General features: G+C 38.4%; 1 long non-coding RNA gene across 1 annotated transcript in view; it reads left to right on the top strand.

Moving 5' to 3' along the window:
* Window positions 1–556: 556 nt before the first annotated feature.
* The window catches only part of LOC103092011 (uncharacterized), a 49,332-nt gene continuing 30,118 nt past the window's right edge, over window positions 557–19,770 (top strand). The window contains exons 1-2 of the long non-coding RNA XR_473610.3: window positions 557–666; window positions 2,145–2,358. This is a non-coding gene — a long non-coding RNA (uncharacterized LOC103092011). The remainder of the gene's footprint in view (window positions 667–2,144; window positions 2,359–19,770) is intronic.

Raw genomic sequence — 19,770 nt, 5'->3', positions numbered from 1 at the left:
CAATAAACAATATTTTAAGGAATTATTATTTACAATCTAGTACAAAGATGCAGAAAATCAATCCAATTAATCAATAAGCATTATTAAGCTGTGTTCTAGGCACTGTGTTAGGCAATGAAGATGCAAAGACAAAATTGAGACAACCCTTGAGCTCCAGAAGCTTCCATTCTACAGAGGGGATATAATGTGTACACAAGTAATTGAATTGATTAATCAATCAATCAAATAACATTTAAGAACCTACTATGCTCACTATAAAGTACAAAGAGTAACAGCCATCAATAATAGCTATATTTCTAAACTACTTTACAGTTTACAAAGAAATAATCCTTATACAAGAAGCATATCAAATATTAGTTTATAGATATTAAAAATTTTTTTAAATAAAGGCAAAGTAACTCAATACAAGATCATCTGATAGAGGGGATGAAGAGTAACATTTGAAGCAGTAAAGGCAGTATCCAAATTCCACCTGTGACTTATCTCACCCTTGTAAATCACCTGGGTAAATCACAACCACTTAGTGCCCTGCACAACTCCCTCAGATGGTAAGTGCCAGAGAAAATGGAGATCCATATTGTGATGGCAAGAAGGATGAGAAGTTCCTTCCTTGGAACAGAAGATCTGCTTTAGGTTCTACAGACATAGCTACATTGCTCAGCACAGGTACGTACTCCCCTCCCTTTTCTGCTCCCTATTACATGGGATCTCCCCCGTTAGAATGGAAGTTCTTTTAAGGCAGCGACTGGCTTTCTTTTTGTTTTTATTTGAGCTCCACTCTGCTTAGTACAGTGCCTGGCACCTGGTAAGCATTTAAAAAATGTTTTTGCCTGCCTGTCTACACTGAAAAAATCATCTCTCCCTCTCCTCTTCTTTCTCTTTTCTCTTATATGAAAGAATATATCATATTCTCATATATCATATATATATATGAGAAAGCATCTCTGTATATGTATAATGTATACATACACACACATATATATGAGAGACAGAGAGAGAGAGAGAGAGAGAGAGAGAGAGAGAGAGAGAGAGAGAGGAGAGACAGAGAGAGAGAGAGAGAGAGGAGAGACAGAGAGAGAGAGAGAGAGAGGAGAGACAGAGAGAGAGAGAGAGAGAGGAGAGACAGAGAGAGAGAGAGAGAGAGGAGAGACAGAGAGAGAGAGAGAGAGAGAGAGAGAGAGAGAGAGAGAGAGAGAGAGGAGAGAGAGAGAGAGAGAGAGAGAGAGGAGAGACAGAGAGAGAGAGAGAGAGAGGAGAGACAGAGAGAGAGAGAGAGAGAGGAGAGACAGAGAGAGAGAGAGAGAGAGGAGAGACAGAGAGAGAGAGAGAGAGAGGAGAGACAGAGAGAGAGAGAGAGAGAGAGAGAGAGAGAGAGAGAGAGAGAGAGAGAGAGAGAGAGAGAGAGAGAGAGAGAGAGAGAGAGAGAGAGAGAGAGAGAGAGAGAGAGAGAGAGAGAGAGAGAAGGAATACAAAGATGAACTCAGACATGGACCATAACTTCAAAGAGGCTTCTCATTTAGAAATCATTTACAACAGTGGTGTCAAACTCAAATACAGCTGCATAGTGATGGGAAACCACAACATAACATAATACGTTTTATTTATTTTGTTAAATATTCCCAATTTTAACTTAATCTGGTTTGGGCCTCACCTTGGAGTGGTGTTGGTCACCTGCAGCCGCAGGCTGTAGGTTTGACATTTCTGATTTACAGCATAGGCAGGGGAAGCTATGATATGAACAAAAATAAAAGGTTTTGGAAAGTTCCAAAGATCTAGGAGAGATTCCAAGAGGAAGAAAATACTTCTAGCTGTTAAAAGCTTGCCTGCTTCGCCATTCTTGGCATTGCAGTAATCACCAAAAATTACTTTTAGCTGTTTGTGATTAAGGGGAGTTGGAGGCACTGATGACTAACTCTTTTCTCCAGTGCCAAAGAACAATAGAGACCCCTAAATGAGAAAAGGGCAACTAGGTGACATAGTGGATAGAGTTCCAGGCTTAAAGTCAGGAAGACTCATCTTCCTGAGTTCAAATCTTGTCTCAGACTAGTAAACTGTGTGACCCAGAGCAAGTCTCTTAACCCTATTGATCTCAGTTTCCTCATCTGGAGAAAGAAATGGTGAATAACTCCAGCATCTTTTCCAAGGAAACCCTAAATGGATCATGAAGAATTGCATAGAATTGAAATGAATGAGCAGCAATGGCAAATGAGGAATGTTGATTAGATCTGGAAGAAAAAATGATCCTTCTCTTTGAAAAAGGCATCCTTCTGTTGACCAAAGGGGCTGGCAGTGCTTAGATTTTGGAAGATCAGACATTGAAGAACTGAGCATATCTAGATCCTGGCAAAAAGGAACAAGGTTAGTGAAGGTGACCTAGTTAATCCAAAACAAATGGGGGGACTTACAAGTTGATGCAAGTTTTTAGCGGAAACTTGCCCTTAATGTCTTTGGTTTACTCCCTATAGGACAAGAGGGCAGGACTTCTTTACTCTCTTGTTCCTTTGGCGCAGAAGGGACCTCTTTTTCATTTGGCATTTCTTTCTTCTTCCTAATTATGGGAAAAACCCTCCTTGGCCATGTGGGGAGATGGGTTTCCATCAATAATCCACTGCCATCTTATCAACAAGGTTTAAGTGCTTCACATTTTCAAGTTATTATTAAGAAATACATTTTCACCTTAATAGAAATGATTTTAATGGACTCAGATGTTTGCTATCAAGCTAGAAATTTCCTGGAGTCCCATTAATTAAGTCTCATTAACTATCTTTCTCTTCCTAGCCAGTGCCTAGCACAGAGCAAGTGCTAAATAAGTTAATTTGGTTGTTAATTCAGTCAGGTTCAGGCTATCAAATGTTTTATTATCCATTATGAAAAATATGCCTAAAATACATGGATTGTTTGAAGGAAATGGGGATATTTTGCATACAGAAGAATTTAACATGACAATTGACCACAGGTTTGAAGGTTTCATGGGAAGATGAAATAACCAAAGTAGGAGCAATGGTAGAAATTATAGAGAATGTATGTAAAGAGCTTTGCAAGTCCTAAAGGATGATATGAGTGTGAGATATTACTATTTAACTCAATGTAAAGAAAAATTTTCTAATGACTTGAAGACATAAAAAAGACAACTGGCTTCCTTAGCACCGTGTCTGGCACATGCAGAGTGCTTACTAAATGCTTATTGACTTGGTGGGCAACCACTCACTAAAGACTTTCAAGCAAAGGCTAGATGACCAATAGTCATGTGCCTTGTTGAGATTGGGTTAGATGGCTTCTGTGATTCGGTGATATACAAAGCATTGCTGTAATGGATTATGGGGCTCTAGTCCCCTTCCCCTCCATTCCCTTCAATCACAGCAATAGATGTAGGAAGATGAGGGGAGTCCAGCCCCTGAAGTCCAAATGCTGTAATATTCCAAATGCAACTAAGTCAAATAGGAAACAAAGGGTTCACAGAGGAAGTTAGCAGGGTAAAAAGCAAAGGCCCAGGAATCAGACAACTTGGGTTCAGATCCCACCTTCCTGTTTCCAGCCTGGATGACCTTAGTGGTTACTTAGTTGCCTTTAGCCTCAGTTTCTCCACCTGTAGAGTATAGGGAGTGAACTGAATGGCCTCTGAAGTCCATTTTAGCTCTAAATGTATAATCTCAATGAGGTAGGCTTTGGAAGATAGAAGGATCTCAAGAGTCAGATTGGAAGGAAAGCAGACAAGCAAAGACTGAAGGGTGAGCTAAAGAATTGTTTATTCAGTCCTTTTGGGTACTATCCAATTCTTCTTGGAGTTTTCTTGGCAAAGATACTGCAGTGGTTTGCCATTTCCTTCTTCAGCTCATTTTATAGATTAGAAAGCTGAAATTAAGTGACTTGCCCAAGGTCACAATGGCTAGTATCTGAGGCCAGATTTGAACTCTGAAGATGAGTCTTCTCAACTCCAGGCCTGGAATTCTATCTCCTGCATCACCTCGCTGCCCTGAGAGAAAGAATGGGATGAGATAAAGTAAATGTGAGCTCAATTTAGCTAGAATTGTGTTGTGTAAAGAGTGGATAATGTGGCATACCAGAAAGTTAGAGTGGAATGAGACTGAGGGGCCTGAAATGCCAAGGTAAGCATTTTGCATTTTCTTATATTCAGAGCAGGGTGCAAGGAAGATTCCTCAAACTCTACCATAAAGGATGGATGTAAGAGAGAGAGAGGAGGCAAAGAGACCCCCTTGAAAGAGCTTCTAGTGAGCCAAATAAAAGTCTGAATGCATATGAGGGTAAGGACTGTGCAAAAGAAGGCAGATTTGAAAGATATTGCAGATGAGGTAGCTAGGTGGCTCAGTGGATAGAGAGACAGACCTAGAGTCAGGAAGATTCATCTTCAAATCTGGCCTTAGGCACTTCCTAGCCATGTTACCCTGGGAAGATCATTTAACTCCAATTGTCTAGCCCTTACTGTTCTTTTGTCTTGGAACCATTGCACAGTTTTGACTCTAAGAGAGAAGGTAAGGGTTTAAAAAAGAAAAGATACTGTAGAGTTCGAATCCATGACTTGACATAAGTGGCAACACTTACAAGAGAAATCAACAACAAATTGAATGATCTCAGGAATGGGAGAGAATTGGGGATAAGGTTTTGCCTGAGAATTTGAGGCAGTAGTCATCTCCAACAGGAATGAGGCAACAGGGTCTGTGGAATGTGTGCTAGATTTGGAATTAAAGGACCTTGATTCAAATCTTTGTTGCTACCTATATGACCTTGGACCAATCACATAACTTTCTTGGACCTCAGTTTCTTCATCTGCAAAATGAAGAGGTTGGACTTCCAACTTTAAATCTATGTGCAATTTCATTATTTTTCAAGTAGAAAATGATGAGCTAAATTTTGAACATTCTGAGACCCTGAGGGGAAGATATCAAGCAGGCAGTTGGAAATTAGTGACTAGAGCTCAGGAAGGAGGTCAGAGTTAGAGTTATGTTAGGCTATTATCCAGACAAAGGTGATAATTGAAGCTCTGGGAGCCAATAAAATCACACAACAAAAGAATTTAGAGAAGAGAAGGCCAAGGATAGAGCTGTTCTTCCAAGGTTCAAACAACAAAAAATTAATTTCCTGTCCCCTTTCAGAAAATGATATTGGTTGGCTTAATCTTTAAGGAAGAAATTAGGGATTCAGAAATAAGGAAAACCAAGACTTAATAAGTAGCACATGGAGGGGGAAAATTATTCACCTCTTAATTATCCTGGTATGTATTAACGACTTCATAAATTCTAGGAGCTATTTTGAAATTCCTAAGATAGCATCCTTTTACCACTCAGTGCCCTTCTGGGTTCAGTGAATATGAACTTATTTTAATATTATATGAAGTTAAAGGTACAAAAAAGTGATCAAATGTGTAGCTGTCACACAAAAAATGGGCAATACATGAGGGAGAGTTAGAGATGGCTTGAGGTGTTTATCTTGGCAAATTATGGGTTCCACTCCATTGGACTTCTTCAAGTCAAGGTGGGATGACCAATCATTAAGTATGTTGCAGAGAGAATAGTTTTCAGTCATGAGTTGGTCTTACTGGCCATTGAAATCCCTTACAACTTGGAAATTATAGATCCCTGTGATGTTAAAAATCAAATATAAATAGCAAATGATTATCTACCATAAAAGATCACTTTCTAATAATGTGAGTGACCAGGGAATCATTCCACCAAATTTCTGCTTGGTGTGAGGCAGAAAAGAGCTTTCTGCCTTCAAGGAAATCTTAATTCCACCCTCTGTTGCTTCTAGTCAGTGAAGGCTACTGCCAATGAGGAGAGATGTGGTGCCAACCTACTTTTCTGCCATTATGTGCCACATGCCCCAAGCTACTCAGCCCTCAATTTGCACATGTGAAGCTTGATCTTCATGTAATTCCTTTATCCAACCTCCATCTCTTAGACATCATTCTTATTCTGGGCTCCCAATGGGTAAGACAGATTCAGACAATTTAGCCATCTTCTCACCTGGATGCCATGCCTTTCTTACCAGCCCACCCCAGTTTGCCACCTACAGCTCTAATTATAGGTACCAAATAATGCTACTAGTATTAGGAAGAATAAATTGTTCAATTGTTCCATGGTAACACTTACAATCTTTGAGAGGCTTCCCAAACACAAACTCCCTTCCCTGGAAACAGTTCAAATCTAGATATTGTCTTCCTCTAATAGAATGTAAGCTTTCTGAAATAGGAACTATTTTACTTTTCAATTTGAATCCTTAGCATTTAGGATAGATCCTAGAACATATCAAATGCTTAATAAATGCTTTTTCATTCACTAATTATCCAGGAAGAAGGCAACCTCTTTCTTTGACCTCTTTCAGGGCTTAGAATGAGAGCCTTTCTAACTACTTACCTATCTTCCTTATGGAAGAGCCATCTCTTATCCTTCCAATTCAATATGTCTCCCATTATTGCCATCTGTAAAATAAATGCTCACTAGAGTATCTAATGGCACCATAGTTCCATGTAGATGGGGCTATCATTGTTGGGGATAAAAGAGATGCCTTTGACATTTCATAACTAAAATAGTGGTAGACAGAGATGATGCAATTATAGAGTGAGGAGTACTAATGCTGATGAATCTGAGCTCTCCACCCTCAATACAACACACTCAAATGCCATTATCATTCACCCTCCTGACTCTCACACCAGTACCTTTCAAAGGCTGGGATGGAGAGAAACCACTTTTTTGGGTGGAAAAAAAGGCTGTACTGGCCCTATGCTTCCCATGATTAATGGTCCCTTCTCAACATTCTAGGCTATCATCACCATTAACCCTTCTGGCCTCTCTTCTAATCAGTTGAGCTGGTAATCTTCTCCTATGGATAGAAAATTCCCATAGCCTTCTCTCTCCAATTTCCTGTTGTTCAGAATTCTTAACCTACTTAGTTAGAAAGCCCTTTCCCTAAAACCATCCTTTCTCCAAATACTATTTCCATTGAGATCACTACCATACTTTAAGGCATCCAAGTTCATGACCTTTTCTTATCCTTTTTTTCTCCTCTCTCCTTTACTTATCCAGTCACCAAATCAGTGATACCTCTACAATTGTTCTTGTCACTGTACTTATCTCCAGCCACACATCTATCATAATCCAGACCTTCATTACCTGTCCTCCTTATTGGTCTCAGCCTCTTTGATTTCATATCCAACCTCACCACCCATTCCCCAAACTTACAAAAATAAAAACTATTTTAAAAAGTCTTCCTCTGCCCTAGGACTGATCATGTATCTCTCATATTCAAAAATCTTTAGATACATAGACTATGAGCTTAATTTTGACTTTGATTTTGATGAGTATATCAGTATAAATGATTTCTTTTGTACCTCATTTGAAGTATTTAAAAACTTTATTCTAAGAAGACATCAGAGATGACCCAAGGGATCTAGGGCACAAGAGAGGTGAAAAAACCATACTTTGGGTATTGTTCAGTTTTTTTCACTCATATTCAATACTTTGTAACCCCATTTAGATTTTTCTTGGCAGAGATACTAGAGTGCTTTGCCATTTCCTTCTCCAGTTCATTCTCCATATGAGGAAACTGAAGCAAATAGGGTTAAGGGACTTCCACAAGGGCACATATCAAGTAAATATCTGAGGCCAGATTTGAACTCAGGAAGATGGATTCCTGACTCCAGGCCTAGTGCTCTAACCACTGTACCCCCCAGATGCCTGATACCTATTCTGATGGCTCTCTAATGTCATTAAATCAACTACAAACTCCTCACCCTTACATGTAAAGTCTCCTAATATGATTCTACCTTTCCACTATGTGACATTCATTTTTTTTATTCTTTGGAGTCTGTCAGTTGCAATTCAAGGCTCACTGCCATATAGCAACTTTGGCAGAATGTTAAAATAATGAGCCATTATTTCCAGGAGAAGTGAAGTTCATTAAAGAAGTTTTGTACTTTCCTGAAGGAAATTCAGCCTACTCTTCTCCTCATGGTTAATTCTGAATCCACTTCATAGATTTACAACTAGCAGGACCACAGAAATCATTGAGTCCAAATCATTGAGTCCAAAAGAGGAAACTGTGACACAAAGATTAAAGATCACAGTACTAGTAAGTGTCTGAGGCAGGATTCAAATTCGGGAATTTCTTAAGTCCAGCATTCTACCCATTGCATCCCTTACCATCCATCTATATTATTGATGCTGTCTATTTCCGTCTTTCAAACAATTAGATTTACTCATTTTTACTTAACTTGTTCACAACTGACTTTGTTCTGTAGATTAAAGTTCTTTACTGGAAAAAGACTTTTAGCCTTGCTCTGAAAGCTCTGCAGTTTTCCTGAGATGAGCAATATTTGGAGCTATCTAGTAGATGAAGTTTAAAGGTATCACTTGTACATTCTTTCTGAATGAATATGGGGGACAGGATTTATTCCTGTATGTCTGTGGCAGTAAAATAGTGTTTGGGTTTGAGTTTTGTAAAAAGAAATTCAAATATATTAGATATATGGTTAGTTAGCCAACTCCCATTTATTAAGTCCCTACTATGTGTCAAGAGGGACAAATAGGTGGCATATTGGATAGAATGTTGGTCCTGGAGTCAAGAAGATTCATCTTCCTGAGTTCAAATTTGGCCTAAGACACTTACTAGTTTTATGACCCTTGGCAAGTCACTTAGACATAGTTGTCTCAATTCCTTCTCTATAAAATGAGCTGGAGAAGAAAATGGTGAACCACTCCAGTGTCCTAGCCAAGAGGAACTCCATTTGGGGTCAGGAAGAGTCAGTCACAACTGAAAAAAATGACTAAATAACAGCAACATATATCAGGCAATCTGCTAAGTGCTGCAGCTATAAAGAAAGGACAAAACAAAATTTCCTTGGAGCTCTCAGTTTAAAGAGAGAGACAATATACAAATGACTGCACACAAGGAAGAAATTGGGAAGAAACTCAGAGAGAAGGCACTGTAACTAAGGAGGATCTGGAAAGGCATCTTGCTGAAGGTAAGACTTTAGATGAGACTTGAAGGAAGCTGAGGAAGCCAGAAAGTAGAGATGAAGAGAGAGAGCATCCCAGGCATGGGACACAGCTAGGAAAAATGTCCAGAGTCAGGAAATGGGAGTGACACACATGAGGAACAATGAGGAGGCCCCTGGCTCTGGATGGGAGAGTACATGGAAAGGAATGAGAGAAAAGACTGAAAAGGTAGAAAGGGGACATGTTATTAAGGGATTTAAAACCCAAAGGATTAGGGCAGTTAGGTGGCTCAGGGGATAGAGCACCAGGTCTAAAGAAGAAAAGTCCTAGGTTCAAATCTGACCACAGGCACTTCCTAGCTGGGTGACTGGGCAAGCCATATAAGTTCAATTACCTCCTCCTTACTGCTCTTCTGTCTTGGAATAGTTAATATTGATTCCAGGGCAAAAGGTAAGGGTTTAAAAAGGGGGGGATTTTACATTTAATCCTAGAAATAATAGGAAACCACTAGAACTTGTTGAATAAGATATGATACGGTCCTGCCTATGCTTTTGATGATTGAATTGAGCATGGCCAGGAGGAGAGATGCTTGAGCTCCAGCTAGAGAAGCTGATACTGTTTTAAATACTGATGCTCTGTAGTGCTGAGCTCAGCCCAGCTCTCCAAATAAACTCAAAGCACCTTCACACCCACAAAAGAAAAATAAATCATCAGCCTACAAAATTTACATTAGCCAGCTTTCCAAAACACAAAATCCCCCACAGAAGCTGGCAAAAACAGACCAAAGGGGGAAAATCAGCATAAAGTGTCATTCATTGTCAGGCTTTCCTCTCAGCCTCCAACAGTTTCCATGATATTCCAGACAAGATGCTCAAGCAATCGAGCGTTATTTACTATTTATAGATCCAGCCTTTTCTGAGCGAGAGGTGGAAAAGAAAGCAAGGCAAAAAATCTCTGTAAATGTACACTAACATAGCTCTCTTTACTCAGCCAAAATCCCTTCTCCTTGCTTCTCAGGGGCCATGCTGTGAAGTGACATATGATGGCATGGAGATGTGATCAACAATGTTGAGAGCATGGAGGGCAGTCTGAAGGTCTCAGATCTTTGACACCTTTGGGAATACTTTGTATTTTTCACATAATTGATTAGAATGGCAAGTTAAAAGAATGGAGCGGTACAAAGTATATGTACCCAAAATGTATATTTTGTGGGTTCCTTATTTTGTGGGGTTTTTTGGTGCTTCCTATTACTAATTGGGGGTTATAGACTTTATTTTAAAGACTTCTCTAACATCAAGGAAGCCTTTTATCCTCCTTGGCCAAAATAACCTTCTTGTTTCTTTTTCTTGCTTGCTTTTCTCCCCCCCAATTTCATTGGTACAGGGTCAACTTCCTCTTCTAATAGCAATTGGTACTTTCCCTGAAACTGAGAAATCAGTTGGTGTTGGATTTGGAATTAGGAAATCCCAAGTTCAAATCCTTTCTCAGACCCTTCATAGCTCTGGAACACCAAGAAAGTAATTTAATTCCTCTAAATAAGGGGAATAAATAATAGCTTCTTCCTCTCAATGTTGCTAAGAAGATCAAATGAGACACCGTGTGTAAAGTGTTTTGTAAACCTTAAAGTATTATATAGCAATATCCATCATCAGAATTCAGGCCACAGGTATTTATTAGGCACCTCCCCTGTGCCAGGTACTGTGCTAGGCACTGCAATTCATTATATCATGGCCAACCCAATGATGATTATACCCAATCTTAGCTGGTCATTGATGGCCAAGCCAAATGTCTCACAACTGAACTCTCCTTTATATCCTTTATATATAGTAGACTCTTCCAGACCTTGTATTACCTTGACAATCTCTTTAAAACCCTAGAATCATCTCCACATCATAGGAAAGCATCATAGAGCTGAAAACTACGAGTTATCTTGCTCCCTATACTCCATCTCCAGTCTTCCTGCCTTCACTAGTTGTCTTCCTCCATGTTTAGAATGCACTTATTCCTCTACCTCTACCATTTTGAATCCCTGATTTTCCTTCAAGATTCAGCTCAAATGCTACCTGCTACATGGAGCCTTTTCTGATCCCCCTTCATTTGGAGTATTCCTTTCCCAAATGCCCTTGTATCTATTCTATACATATCATGCACACACCCAACCATTCTCTACTTTTCTCGTTGCTCCTTGATGACAGGGACTGTTTCACTGCCATCTGTGTAGCCCCAATATGCAATTTTGTCCTCCAAACATATATACATGCTCCTATGTACTCAGACATGCCCAGACATACACATTCCTACACTTACACTCACACATGCTGAAATAATCACACACTTATACATACATTCTCACAACACCTACATACATACTCACAATTGGATCTGTGAACTCTAAGGGAGAAAATCTAGCTTACCTATACACATCAGCTCCTACTTTGCAACTTAGCATCAAATAGTCACCTGGGACTCTGAGAGATTAAGTAAAGGAAGACATGCATATAATTTGCACACTGAAGCTAATTTTAAAGAAGAAGCTAGGCTTCAATGATTTTGAACTAACTGGGAGGTGAGGCTGGCCTGAATTTGTAAACACTGAATTATGGGATCATTTCTAAAAGAAACGGCACACTAGGTACATGTCCTATTTAGAGACCACATGATTTTCAGAGAAAAACATATAGAATTAGAAAGTTTTATTACAAACAGTGAGTCAAACTGGACAAAAAGATCGTTTCCTCTTAGAGCAGTTCTTAGGAACTCACTGAACTCACAAAAGGTCTTTAATAAAATACCCAGTTGATAAACAAAATGATTCACAATTAATATATTACAGTAGAACATGAATTACCTAAGGGCCAATTCAATGAAACCCTTAATTAAGTGGAGTGCAGGTTTTTTTCCCCTTACATGGAAATCTTAGAATAAAGACACAAACCAACAATGTAATTCAATGTGTGTTTATTTGGTGGCTATTTGGGGCCAAGCACCTCACTAGCCACTGAGGATAAAATGATGGAAAAGGAAATATTCCTGCCTTTGAGGAGAATATTACACGATATAGGGATGGAAAATGGACCAAACCAAAATAAAAACATAGTATTTTTGTGAGAAAAGTGATAACAACTAAGGGTGTCAGGAGAGGACTTGTTAAGGAGGTGGAGCCTGAGCTGAGCCTTAATGAGAAGAATGGATTCCAGGACACAGAAATAAAGGGGGATGAGTATTCCAATTCTACATGTTCTCTTAGCCAGGGTAAATTTACAGAGATGGAAAATAGGTCACACTGGGCCGGACCATAAGAGTACATAACTGGAAGAAATGAGGATGGTAGACTGTAACCACTTTACTAATGATTTTAAATATCAGAGCAGTTTGTAGAGAGTGGAAAAGAAAAGGGAAAGACAAAAGCTTAGAGACCAATTAATAAACTATTGTAATAGTCCAAGCAAGAGGAGATAAAAGCTTGAACAAAGGTGTGCCCTTGATGACAAAGAGATTGATCTAAGAGATGCTGTGAAGGTAAGAATTGATAAGACTTAAAGATTGACTGGATGTGAGAGGTGAGGGAAAAAGAAGAAAAATGGCCTTGGATAACAAATGTGGATGATTGAAAGGATGGTGGAAACACTGATAGAAACTAAGAAATTAGGAAGAGATATGGATTGTGAAGAAAAGACAAGGTCCTATGGACTTGTTGGGTTTGAGATGCCTGTGGGGCTTTTAGAAGATGTCCAACATAAAATCATACACACACACACACACACACACACACACACACACACACACACACACAAACCTATACTTAAATCAGAAACTTAGTTTAAAAAATGAAAAGAAGTTTCCAGAGCATGAAATTAGTTCAAACATTCAGCCCCATCATTTTCACTTTCCAAGTCTGCCGCGTTGAGAGTTGATGTTCATTATCATGACCCTGGGACAGCACAAGATCTCAATGACTGAATTAATGTTCAACACACTGTCCTAAGGCAGAAAAGTGGACTAATACATTTTAGAAAGATTTTCTATAACAGGCAAAACAAAAAGCTTTTCTACTTAACTCCTGATTAGCCAGAAGGTAAAATTACCTGCTAAAAACTTTCAGAAAACATTCTGATCAGCTGAGGGTTTTTTTTTTCATCATAGTCATCATCATCATCATTGTTGTCTGTCTGTCTGTTTGTTTATTTTTTTCTAATCTGGGATTTTTCATACAGCTAGTTCCCAATTAGGGGAAATAATATATCCCTTGAAGTGATCACATTATTTTAATTCAAACAGCATATTTTCATTGGTCTGGAACCAACTACCATATTTTGCATAATTATAACTTCAAAGAGTACCAGTTGGAATAAATATAGCCACTTCACATGATTTGCACTAATTAGGACATGGCTATACACAAAATGGTGTCTTTGAAGGGCTTAAGGATTCTCAAGAGGTTTCCCCAAGTAAGTATTTTAAACGTTGCCCCCTGTAGAATCTGAATTTTTGAGTTGAAAGGGACATCAGAGAACATCTAGTCCACCTGATTCAGTTGATAGATGAGGTTACTGGCCCAGAGAAAGGATGGAATTTGCTGGAGATTATCAATGAATAATGAAAGATAGTGAATGAAACCCCAACTCTGATTCCCAGTGATGATTTTTAAAAATCAATACTGTATCATAAAAATTCTGAAGGCATGGAAAGTGAGGCATATGAAGAGCACCAGAGTTTACTCAATTCAGGACATATCCAGAAAGTACATTTGGGGATAGGGTTCTTTTTTTGTTTTGTTTTGTTTTTAGTTGATCTAATATATTTATTAAATCTGTTGATTATGCTGCTTTTTAGTAACATGGCCTGCTCCATCATTAACAGCATAGTAGAAAAATAATTGGTCTTAAAAGTCAGAAGACTAGAAGTCCCAGCTCCAACAAACCTTGACTAAATTATTCAACCTCCCTAATACTCAGTTTTCTCTTCTGTAAAATGAAAACAATAGGATTTGTACTCCCCGATTCATAGAAATACTCTGAGGAAAGTCCTTTAAAAAGCTTAAAGGTGATAAAATGAAGAAATTGCTATCATTATTAATGGTATTTGTAGCTGTTGTCATGGAAAAGGTTCAGGATTTCACTGATCTAAGAATTCCTTTCACCAACATACATCACAGTATCTCCATCCCTTAGAAGACCATCATTATTGGTTTTTGTCAGAAGAAAAATTCACCACCCAATGGCTCATCTTTCTTGGTGATGAACTTTCTGGAATTTAACTAGACTATCTCTGAGATCAGTCAAACAGGCCATTACTGGATCCATAAGCGTTTCTGGATTCAACTATTATTCCTGTCATTTATTTCCTCTGTGGTCTTGGATAAGTCAGGTTACCATTCTTCACCTCATTTTCTTCATCTATAAAATAGAGGATAATAAGATCCCAGAGATGGAGCTGACAGAGACTTAAGGCCATTTCTTCCAACCCCTAATCTTATAGATGATAGAAAAGGTCCAGGATGGTTAAGTAACTTGGCACAGCTAGTTTGGTTTTATGATTTCTGGGGTCTCTTGCTTCTTTCTACACATGTGCCCTTGGGGAAGTCTCCCCATTTCTGTGGTCCTTTTCTAATCACTAAATGAGAGAAGTGGATGATAACTGATATGTATATAATACTTTGAAGTTTCTTGGAGTCATAGGTGAGAATTGAGTGGAGGGGGGTAACCATGGTAGATAAGCAGTTCTGAAAAGGCAAGCCCTCACACCACAGGTGCTAATCCTTCTTGGCTACCCCATGCACTTGTAAATCTTGAAATTCCTTAGACTTGTGAATGTTAAAAATTTCCACATTGAGGAATCCTCCATTGGAACAAATTCCCTAATAGAAACATTCCCCATTTTGATGTGAGAACTCGAGGACCTTTACTCCACCCATACTTAAGACTGCTTTAGGGGAGAAAACTCCTTGCTAAACAATGAAAGTACTTAGATCCATGCTTATGATGAGGCAGGGAGTTCTTTGAGCCATGCCTGTTTTTTAGAATTGATACAATGGGATGCTAGGTACCTAAAAGGGTAAGTTTTCTCTTAATGAGATTAGTCGACTCAGCTGTGTTTTCTCTGCTTCAGATTTACTGAGGGGATTAGTCAACTTAGCAGGAATTCAGATGGACTGTCCTTTTAGAAAACATCTACAGTGATTGGTAGATGGAAGAACTTAGGGGAGGTGACATAGGAAAAAAACCCCTATATAAGAAAAGGAATCTCTTGAGCAAGGGATCCTTGGAGGCTTAGAGGCTTGGAGATCCTTGGAGATAGATCCTTTTGGAGGAGGCCCTTAGAAGATCTCTTGAGAAGAAATCCCTTGGGAGGCTGACTCTGGCTGGAACTCCCTCTGGGGAGACTCTGTTCCCCATACATCCTTAGTTAAGACAAATCTTGTGGTGAGTGATAAAAAAACTGACTGATTCTCTCTCTCTTAAGACTCAGGTCTAGGCCATGTTGGCTTAAGGCCCTTCACACTTATACCTTTTCTCTCTCTCTCTCTTTCTTTGATTAGTCATTGTATTGTTAATTAAAATCTCTATAAAACCCAATTGACTTGGGTATATTCATAATTGGGAATATATTCCCTGGCAACCACCTTATATTTGATTTAAAAACCAAGACACTGTGTAGTGAAACATATTTCAGTGGTCAAATTTACTCACTCTCTCTTATATCTATCACAATTTGTATCTCTCAACCATTTTAATTATAACAATTTATGCCATACACTATTTTAATTATAACAGTTTATGGCCTTCCAACTATTTAAAAATCTCACACACTCCAGTCATGCCCCTGTAAACTCTCAGCAGATAGGCTAAACCAGGTTGAGAGTGACTGATGGACCACAAACTCATTGGTGAGTTGGGGGGATTCCTATCTGGGCAAATAAATATTTCCATAAGTGAAAGGGATAAAGGAGAACATTTTTTTTCCCAATGGCCATGAAGGCAACTGAAGCAGGCACTGTGGAAGACTTGGAGCTGGTCAAACTTCAAAGAGGTCCAGACCCTCCACTGTATCCCAGGCTATCACCAGTCACTAGACTTTAATAGATCTTGAAGAGAGAGTGAAGCCTACATCTTTGTGAAACTTAAATCTAATTTATGCATAAGTCCAGTTTACAGGCTTCATTATAGAGTCCCAGGCCTTGTACATGCACTAGCAAAATCTTGGTCAAAAAGTAGTTGTTCCCCCCCCCCTTTTTTTTATAAAGTTGATTTTTAATGACCCATTTGTGATTGAATCCAGAATTTCATAATTTTAAATACCAACTCTTCTTATGGCCAAAAGCTCTGAAGTTTGCTAAGATTCTCTTGCTTTGTCTATAGTCACCAATATGACCCACTGTGAAGTTAGGCCAGGAGGGGAGGAGAGGGCCATTGTCCCTGATTCACTTCAGCCTACTGACATAGGGTTCCATATTTGGCCATTTTTCTAATTGATTTTCAGATTGACTTCTTGGTGAAGAAAAAAGAATACTGGCCTCAATAACAGAGAATCTGAGTTCCAATCCCATCTCTGCTGCTTACTAGCCATGTAATATGGTTTGAATTACATAATTTCTTCAGATCTCAGTTTCCCTGTCTATGAAATGGGGTGGCTTAATGATAATCTCTAACATTCTTTTCAAGATTTTCTGTTTTCTTATGAGATATAATCTCTATGCCCTCTTAACTAGAGCCAGATTGATCCCAACATCTGGAATAAAAATGGCCTACAACTGGAGGATAATGCTCAGTTTCCAAAAACAGAAGGATATGAAAATGAGGAGAGGAAAATTCCATTACAAAGTTTCCTTAATTGAGTTCCATTTTAGAAACAAATTATGACAATAATACATAGGGTTAGTATTTAGTATTATTTAATATTCCAGTAAACAGTTCCTTTGGGCATTTAAGAATCATGGTTAAATTCAGTGGGTAGATATTTTAAAAATTAAAATGATCTCATGCCAAATTTTGAAATGGGTATTCTCAGCTGATTCTTCTACCTTTTCAAAAAAGATGCTTCTATAGCCTCCAAATCTCTTAGAATTGCCTGATGGGCTTATATTTTGAGAAATGAATTCTCAGTAATTATTTTTTCTTTGTTTTCTGAGGGCAGATTTCATATAGATTGTAGACCCAGCTAAATCTTTATGCCAACATTGGCTCTAACACAATAATTCAATAGCCAGATTTGCCATTTTATTCCTGAAATGAAAAACTAAACAAACTAGAAATGTGTAATGGGAGTTGTTAAAAAAATGATTGTCAGAGGACACCAGGAAAGTGCTCACTAAAAACCTTCTTGGTGAATGTAAAATGAGTAAATGCCTTCAAATTATGTCTTATAAAAGTGACATTTTATTGACATGACAATGACATGACAATTATTCCAACCTGAGTTCAATATAGACTTATTAGTCTTGGAGGAGAGAATCAAAGGACATCAACTAGTAGTGAAAAGAAGATCCAGCTGGGTAATCTTTGGGATTCCAAATGGAAAAGTACATCATTGAACCCATCAATTCTCAACTTTGATGAAACTAAGCAAAAAATGAGTGAGGCATTAGGGGGATTATCCAGGGCACTGATGTGGTATATTAACTTTTGGAAATGGGAAAAGAGGATGAGAATATAATGCAAGCCCGGTTCTTCTCCAGCCCCAAACCATGCTCTGTTCCTGCACAAAGGTACCTGTAGACAGCTACCCTACTGCTGTACTCATCCATGTACAAACACATACATATCCCACGTGTTGTCTTCTGCTTTTCGCAACCCCTAACATTTGTTGATCATTCTTATTTTTCATGTTATCCTTGTTGAGTGCATGAGGGTTGGAGGAGCCCTGCCAAAATCAGAAATCTTCCTCTATCCAACTGCAAGCAAGCCTACCTCCACTCCTTCATGATTTTTTTTTCCTCACAGAAGCACTGCTTCGAACATTCTTGTTGCTTGGGCTTTGCAACACCTCTTGCCAAATAGGCCATAAAGTATTATCACAAAATGATGTGAATGGCACTTCACAAAATTAATGAGCTAGGAACATTTTGTGATGCAGCCATCATTATCATCACAGGCTCTGGGGGAGGTTTTATTTTGGGTTGGAGTTTTTTGGTGTATTTTTTTAAACTAATTTGCTTCATTTGAGAATCCTCAGTGGGTTCTCTCTCTAATTAGGGAGAATTAGCTAGCTCTGCTATATTTTTCCCCACCCTCTAGAAAGGCACTGAGATCCACTTAAAAAAAAAATGTATTCAGAGTGAATCAGCAGGTTCCTTTGGGCTTCTTTCGTTCCACATGTTCCCTAGGATTGATGTAGAGCTGGATATAGAATAGTTACACATTGTTATTGTTTTGGCCAAGGGGCATGGCCTACCATGTTCCAAATTGATTCCATCTCACTGGGGATTTTTCAGTGTCTTCAATAATTTTTACTAATAGAAATGATATTAAAAGACATACAGTACTTTTAAGTAGAGGGTAGAATATTCTACTAATGACTGGTATGCAAGAAATGGTATGAAAGAGATCATTAAAAATGAATATTCCTGGATAATATGGAAATATGTTTTATATGACTTAACATGTATAATGGATATAATATTGCTGGTTTCCCATCATGGATGGGGGAGGGTCTAGCAAGAGGGAGAGAATTGAAGACTTAAGATTTTTATATGAATGGTAATTATATGTGTGTGTGTGTGTGTGTGTGTATAAATTCAGTTATCTATCCACAAAAATTATATGCCTGGAAAAGGAGGTCATTCACTAGACTGGAGGGATGACAATGGACAAACTAAGCAATGCAGTCCTGTCCCCTAAATATTAAAAGAGGCAGTGGCATATAAGGTTTCTAAAGGCTGCAATTTTCATGTTTGTCTTTGTATTTCCAGCTTGATGCAAAAGGAAGCTTAGTGTTTTCATTCATTTACTCCTTCATTCATTTAATTCATCACTTTTATCATACATTTCAGTACCATCTTATGCATTATTTTTTTTAATTTCCCAATCCATTACTGAGTTTTATTCACCTTCAGTTTCCTTGGCCAGATTGAGATACTGTCTTTTGCCTCTTTTTCTATCCCAAAGTGCTTTGCACAGTGCCTGGCAGATAGTAGGTATTTAACAAATGATGATGGCAATTAACTTCAACTAGTCCCAAACTCTTCATTTTATAGTGTTAACTTGGAAATAACACAGAACTATCAAAGAGTCAGAAAAAAACAAATCTTTAATTAGGTTAGGGATAAGTCCAATATTTAATTCTTTACTCAGAGTAAATACCTTTCTAGGTGCAATATAGGAGCTAAGGATGAAAGGGACAGTTGATTGACTTTACAATGGTAATAAAGGAAAATGAGGAGTTCCAGACAGGAATAACAGTGAGGGGCTGATACTTCACAATGGACACAAAAGGGAAAGATCCAGCCACCTAGTTAAAGGTTTTGGCCTAAAGGGAGAAACCTTTGGGACAAAAGAGATACTCGACATCTTAAAGTCTATTGTTAGTCTGAGAGGCAGTGAAGTAGGACTTTCCCTGGGGGAGGAACTCTCTTGTGACAAGGTCAAAACCTGGGGTTTCTGCCTCCAAACTAAATAAACTGGGGATCACCAAATCCCTCCAAGCTACAAGTCTGGGGACCTCTAGATTCTACGTAGACAATAAAAAGAGGTTAAGTGATTTATTTCATTTTACAGATTGAGGAAGAATGGAATTTTAACCCAGATGTTCTGATTTCAAATCTCAGATTCTTTCTAGGACACCAAGCTAATTCCTCCTTTCAGGATAATGACATTATTGTGCT

Source organism: Monodelphis domestica, chromosome 5, assembly GCF_027887165.1.
Source record: "Monodelphis domestica isolate mMonDom1 chromosome 5, mMonDom1.pri, whole genome shotgun sequence".
NCBI classification, from domain to species: Eukaryota; Metazoa; Chordata; class Mammalia; order Didelphimorphia; family Didelphidae; genus Monodelphis; species Monodelphis domestica.
The sequence above is the reverse complement of the archived record's forward strand: the minus strand, read 5'-3'. Positions and strand labels throughout refer to the sequence as shown.